The sequence below is a fragment of the Mauremys reevesii genome, linkage group 3 (assembly GCF_016161935.1).
Source record: "Mauremys reevesii isolate NIE-2019 linkage group 3, ASM1616193v1, whole genome shotgun sequence".
Lineage (NCBI taxonomy): Eukaryota > Metazoa > Chordata > Testudines > Geoemydidae > Mauremys > Mauremys reevesii.
This window is the reverse complement of record NC_052625.1, coordinates 39,174,226-39,180,999: the sequence shown is the minus strand read 5'-3', so window position 1 is coordinate 39,180,999 and position 6,774 is coordinate 39,174,226.

The window sequence follows — 6,774 nt, the reverse complement described above, 5'->3', positions numbered from 1 at the left end:
AAGTAAAGAAACTTCCTGTGACTTTGTAGAATGACCACATGGAAGCATCGTGAAGGTTCAGAGCAGCGAACCAGTCATTCCAAGACAAAGCAGGGAGGACAGCTGATAAGACTGATCATGTGGAGCTTCACATATTTGATGCATTTGTTGAGTCCGCGGAGGTCAAGGATGGGCTCCATTCTGCCCTTGGATTTTCATATCAGGAAATACCGTCAGTAGAAGCTGCAATCTCAGTGTTCACTCAGAACCTCCTTCACCACTCCCAATGCTACCAGAGAGCTGATCTGCTCGAAGAGTAGTGTCTCGTGAGAGGGGTCCCTGAAGAGGGACAGAGATGGGAGTGGAATTGGGCATAACCCAATGTGACAGTGTGTAGGACCCAGCTGTGGGACACAATAGAGACTCGGGCACTGTAAAAGCAGACTAGCTTGTCCCCAAAGGAATTGGTAGGGGAGGGAGAGAGACCAGGGAGGAAGAACAACAAGTGGAACAGTGCTCTGGACTACCAAGTCAAAATAGGCGCTTAGCAGGTGCCAAAGGAAAGTCCGCAGCAGCCAGGCCATGAGCTTGAATGCTTCCTCTTGTGAGACCTATCCCTCTTCTTGTGGTAGTCTTGCTGTCTCAGGGGGAAGGGATGCACCAAAAGGTGTTGTGTCCTGAATAGCTGTTTTTGCTGTGCCCTGTAGTAGAGCGTAGCTTTCGAATCGTTAAAGGAATGCAAGGTCATCGAACAGCAAGTCATCAATTGCTTGCTGGACATCCAGTGCGATCCGAGTTCTGGAGCCAGGAGGCTGCCCTTACAGTAATTGCTCAGATCATGGTCCTGGCATAAGTGTTTGCGCATCAAGGGCAAACTGCAGAGACATTTCAGCCACCAATCAAACCTCAGTAACAAATGCCCAAAATTCACCCTGGGAAGCCTCGGACAACTGCTCCTCAAAATTGGACACAGCCAACCAATTGAAAAAGTCATATTTGGCCAGCAAAGCTTGCTGGTTTGTGATCCTCATCTGCAGTCAAGAGGACATGTATATCTTTCTGCCCAAAATCTCCACGCACTTTGAGTCTCTATCCTTGGGGGAGGACTTGAACCTGACCTGCTGGATTCAGTTGTTCACTGCCAGGACCATCAGGGAGTTTGCGGCTGGATGGAAATAAACCCCAATATCCCTGTACAGGTACAAAATAGAGCTTCTCCAAGTGGTTGGCCACTGACGGCACCAAGGCTAACACCCCAAGGAGCCATCATAGGCTCAAGGAGAAACTCATTAATTAGAAGGGCAACTCTCCAAGGTGTTTGGACTTGCATCTGATCCACAGCCACCAATACCACATGAGCAGGTGATCATGCTTTTGACTTGGATGAGCAAAACCTCTGGGAGCAAGGGGGACACTGGTATGGGTAAGTCAGTGGTGGCCAATAGGTGCCATGCCAGGGCCTCCATCCCCTGGGGGTGCATGCCAATCCTAGTAGCCATACCGGTGGCCTTTGGACCTCTTCCAGTGAAGTGTAGTGGGAGGATGAGGTACAGAGTGTCTGTACCTTCCTACCCTATACCGGGGAAGGGTCAGGGGCACCCGTGTGTTGGAGCCAGCACCAGAGTTGCCCTGGGACCTGGAGCACTCACAATCAGTCTTATGTGACCTCTTCTTTGGCATTGACAACGGAGAACAATTCCTGTACCTCTTTGGAGAAGGTCCCACCTGGAAATGGGAGGCAGCAGCACTTTCAGACCCCGAGAGGTTATCTGCGGCCCCAGGAAGGCCTCGGTACTGGGTCAGGCCTTATAGCCAGTTCAGGAAGATGCTGCTTAAGGCAAAAGTCCCATGCCACCTGAGCCCTCTTTTTGAGCAATCTACAGATCGAACAGCACTCTTTAAGGTGGGCTTCACCAAGGCAGAGCAGGCACTGTGTGTGTGGGCTCACTGTTGTGAATTGCCACTCCTCACAAAGGGCAACACTTGAACCTTGGAGAAGGTATAATCAGGGAGCAGTTCTGCTGCCACTATACTATATCCTGTAACTTTTACTCTAACACTATTAACTATGTACAATAAAACTAGGCTCAGGACGTAAATTGTGAGCTTGTGAAGCAGCAACCATACAGGGCTCCGACTCCAGCAGATGGGTGGTTAGAAGGAACTGAGGGGAGGTTGTGGCGGTGCCACCTCATATAGCCAGGGGAGGGGCTATAGGCATGAGTGCTGCCCCTCTATGAGCACTGCTAGGAAAAAGTCTCCATCTCTGGCTTGCAGATCACACACACGTCTACATCTACTCTAAGAAGAATGTGGCTTGTGGTGGTAATGTGGCTATGGTTCCCCTTTGGTTCATCTCGAGAAGCAGCACTTGACAGTGGTTAACTTTAAAAAAAAAAATCAGTGTTTACCTACCATTACCACAGAAGTGTAGATACTGCAGGTTACTTCTCTCTACTAATTTGAGTAGGGAATAAATAATTGGATCTCAGAGTATCTCAGATACCAGCATAACTTGGTAAATGTTTATTATTTTTAGATAGGCACCGCTCTATTTGCATACAATCAACATAAGAATGGCCAGATTGGGTCACACCAAAGGTTCATTAAGCCCAGTATCCTGTTTTCCAACAGTGGCCAATGCCAGATGCCCCAGAGGGAATGAACAGAATACATAATCAAGTGATCCATCTCCTGTCGCCCATTCCCAGCTTCTGGCAAACAGAGGCTAGGGCAGTGGTCCCCAACCTTTCCGTGTGGCAGGTGCCGGACGACTAGCCGCCGAGGAGCATGGCTGCCAGACAAGCAGCCGCTGAAATGCCACTGAGAAGCAGCAATGACAAGAAGCATCACTGCCTAAATGCCGAGAAGTAGCGTCATCAAGAGGCATCGCCGCCGAAAATCAGCGGGATTTTGGTGGCAACGCTTCTTGACGTTGCCACTTCTTGGCAGCATTTTGGTGGCAGCGTTTGACGTTGCCGCTTCTTGGTGGCATTTTGGCAGCTGCTTGTCCAGTGGCCAGTAGACGGGTGCACATAGATGCCCCCGGCAGGTGCCATGGCACCCGCAGGCACCACGTTGGGGACCGCTGGGCTAGGGACACTATCCCTGTCTAGTAGCCATTGATGGACCTATTCTCCATGAATTTATACAGTTTTTTCAACCCTGTTATAGTCTTGGCCTTCACATCCTTTGGCAAAGAGCTACACAGGTTAACTGTGTTGTGTGAAAACACACTTCCTTTTGTTTTAAACCTGCTGCATATTAATTTCATTTGGTGACCCCTAGTTCAAGTGTTATAAGTAAATAACACTTCCTTATTTACTTTCTCCACACCAATCATGATTTTATAGACCTCCATCATATCCCTCAATTGTCTTTTTTCCAAGTTGAAAAGTCCCAGTCTTATTAATCTCTCCTCATATGGAAGCTGTTCCATACCCCTAAAAATTTTAATCAACCTTTTCTGAGCCTTTTCCAATTCCAATACATCTTTTTTAAGATGGGACAACATCTGCATGCAGTATTCAAGAAGTGGGTTCTGTCTTATTATCCATCCCTTTCTTAATGATTCCCAACGTTCTGTTAGCTTTTTTGACAGCCGCTGCACACAAGGCTAAACTGCTTTTAATCAAGCATGATGTCCCCTAGTAAAAACAGAGGTGGCCCATGATCATACATTTAGATCTATCTGCAGCTTTAGATACCATTGGAAAGATTTTACTGAATTGCCTGCAATCCCTACCTGAATACTGTCCAAATGGTTAACTTCTGAAGGGATCCTAGAGGGCAGTTTCAGGCAAACACCTGCCTAGAGGCTGGGTTGGAGGTAGTTTGTTTTGAGGGATTGTCTTTTGTTTAAAATACTGCATTGTAATTATGTCCACGTGTTTTTAGATGGGTAACAGAACTCATTTTAGAAATAAAGGCACAAGTTGAGTTTTGTTTATCTAGTTTTGTTGTTGGTGATTTCATTCTTCATGTCATTTCAGTCCAGGACGACCTGAAACCTAAGAAGGAAATGTAGGACTTGTAAAGTTAATTCATTTTGTGATTGTTAAAACTTCAGAGTTCTCTCCCATTTTCTGTTGTTAAATGAACAAATGTAAAGCTAAAATTTGGAGTACATTTTCCATTAACTAAATAGTAAATGTCACAGTTTAAAATGGACATAAGCTCTTTCAAAAGCATCACCTGTGGCTGAATCCACATTCCACACGGATCCAAAATTCCCATTGACTTCGTTATGAATTTTTAATTACCAAAAGTGCAGAATTTGGTCTTTGAGGATCCAACGCATTTTTCTTACTTCATACTGAATGATCAGATCAGTGACTGGGGCTATTGGCATGAGAAGGCTCTCAATTGAAGTTTTCCCCTCAAAACTCACTTCATGCATAGTGTCCACAAGAAGTTAGCCAACTGGCAAAGTGGGGCAGCATTTGGAGTATTGATGATTTAAATACTTTGAGTGTGCCATTTTCTCCTTCCCTTCTTATGCTGCTTTTCTTATATTGTGAGCTCCACAGCACAGGGACTCTTTGTATACATGGATATGGACAGATCAGAGCATGATGTTACTGCAATACAATAGCAGCAATAACCACAAATTCTTCAAAATTTAGCAGTAGTGTTTGTGTCAGGATTCCTGATAACCAAAGTTACCACAAAGTTAATATGCACTTTGGCCCAATCCTGCAAAGGCTGATGCATGCTTAAAGCACATGAGTAGCTCCACTAAAGTCAAGAGGCGTACTTGTACACTTACATGTAAACATATAGTAAGACTTTCCAGGAATAGGGCCACAGTGTAGCAACATTTGCCTTAGTTTCTTATTGTTTTATTCCATATTTCATTTTATATGCTTAACCGAGATACCTGATTATTTAATTTTCATAGTTAAATAAAAACCATCAGATCCAGACAATACACTCTCCAATGCACTCCATGACAAGCTACAAGCTATCTGAAAACATTCACATATGAAGCAAACAAAGTGAGTTGTACTTCTTTAGTATGAACACAAATTTCTTAAGTAGGAATGACATTTCGCCCCACCAGGATTCTATGAACAATTCTCTTCATCCTTGTCTCGGGATATTTCCATTATGGTATTGTTAGAAGAATATAATAAAAACCAGATTTGTTAGTTAGCTGACCATGGCAGTTATAGATTGAATAAGTGAACAAATTACTGATTAGAGTAAGCAATGTCAGACCTCTAGCTTTTTTTCACACCAGTGTGGAAGTCAAAGATGAGCATGTTTTCCAACTATTATAACACTATTAAAAGAAAACCAAGTTATTTTGAGATCACCACCACTTTAGCAGCACGTTCACTTACAGAGTAAGTCTGGGTATGCTGAAGTGTGATAAATAGGCTGTAAAGCGATTTTAAAAATAGCTATTAATCGCACAATAAAATTAATCTTGATTAATCACACAATTGTGCTATTAAACAATAGAATACCATTTATTTAAATATTTTTGGATGTTTTCTACATTGTCAAATATATTGATTTCAATTACAACACAGAATACAAAGTGTACAGTGCTCACTTTTTATTTTTGATTATGAATATTTGTACTGTAAAAAACAATAGTATTTTTCAATTCACCTATTACAAATACTGTAGTGAAATCTCTTTATCATGAAAGTTGAACTTGCAAATATAGAATTATGTACAAAAAAAATAACTGCATTCAAAAACAAAACAATGTACAACTTTAGAGCCTACAAGTCCACTCAGTCCTACTTCAGCCAGTCGCTCAGACAAACAAGTTTGGTTACAATTTGCAGGAGATAATGCTTCCTGCTTCTTGTTTAAAATGTCACCTAAAAGTGAGAACAGGCGATGGCATGGCACTGTTGTAGCTGGTTTCGCAAGCTATTTATGTGCCAGATGCGCTAACAATTCAGATGTCCCTTCATGCTTCAAACCATTTCAGAGGACATGCATCCATGCTGATGGGTTCTGCTCAATAATGATCCAAAGCAGAGCAGACCGATGCATGTTCATTTTCATCATCTGGGTCAGAGATGCCACCAGCAGAAGATTGATTTTGTTTTGTGGTGGTTTAGGTTCTGTAGTTTATGCATCGGAGTGTTGCTCCTTTAATACTTCTGAAAGCATGCTCCACACCTCAAACCTCAGATTTTGGATGGCACTTCAGATTCTTAAACCTTGGGTCGAGTGCTGTAGCTATCTTTAGAAATCTCACGTTGATACCTTCTTTACATTTTGTCAAATCTGCAGTGAAAGTATTCCTAAAACAAACATGTGCTGGGTTATCATCCAAGACCGCTATATGACAGAATGCAGGAAAAACAGAATGCGGGAAAAACAGAACAGGAGACATACAATTCTCTCCCAAGGAGTTCGGTCAGAAATTTAATTAATGCATTTTTTTTTGAAACGAGCATCATCTGCATGGAAGCATGTCCTCTGGAATGGTGGCCAAAGCATGAAGGGGCATACAAATATTTAGCATATCTGGCATGTAAATACCTTGCTACGTTGGCTACAAAAGTGCCATGTGACCACCTGTTCTCACTGTTAGGTGACATTGTAAATAAGTAGGCAGAGGTATCTCCCGTAAATGTAAACAAACTTGTTTGTCTTAGAGATTGGCTGAACAAGAAGTAGGACCGAGTGGACTTGTAGTCTCTAAAGTTTCACATTGTTTTGTTTTTGAGTGCAGTTATGTAAGAAAAAAAATCTACATTTGTAAATTACACTTTCATGATAGAGATTGTACTACAGTACTTGTATGAGATTAATTGAAAAATGCTA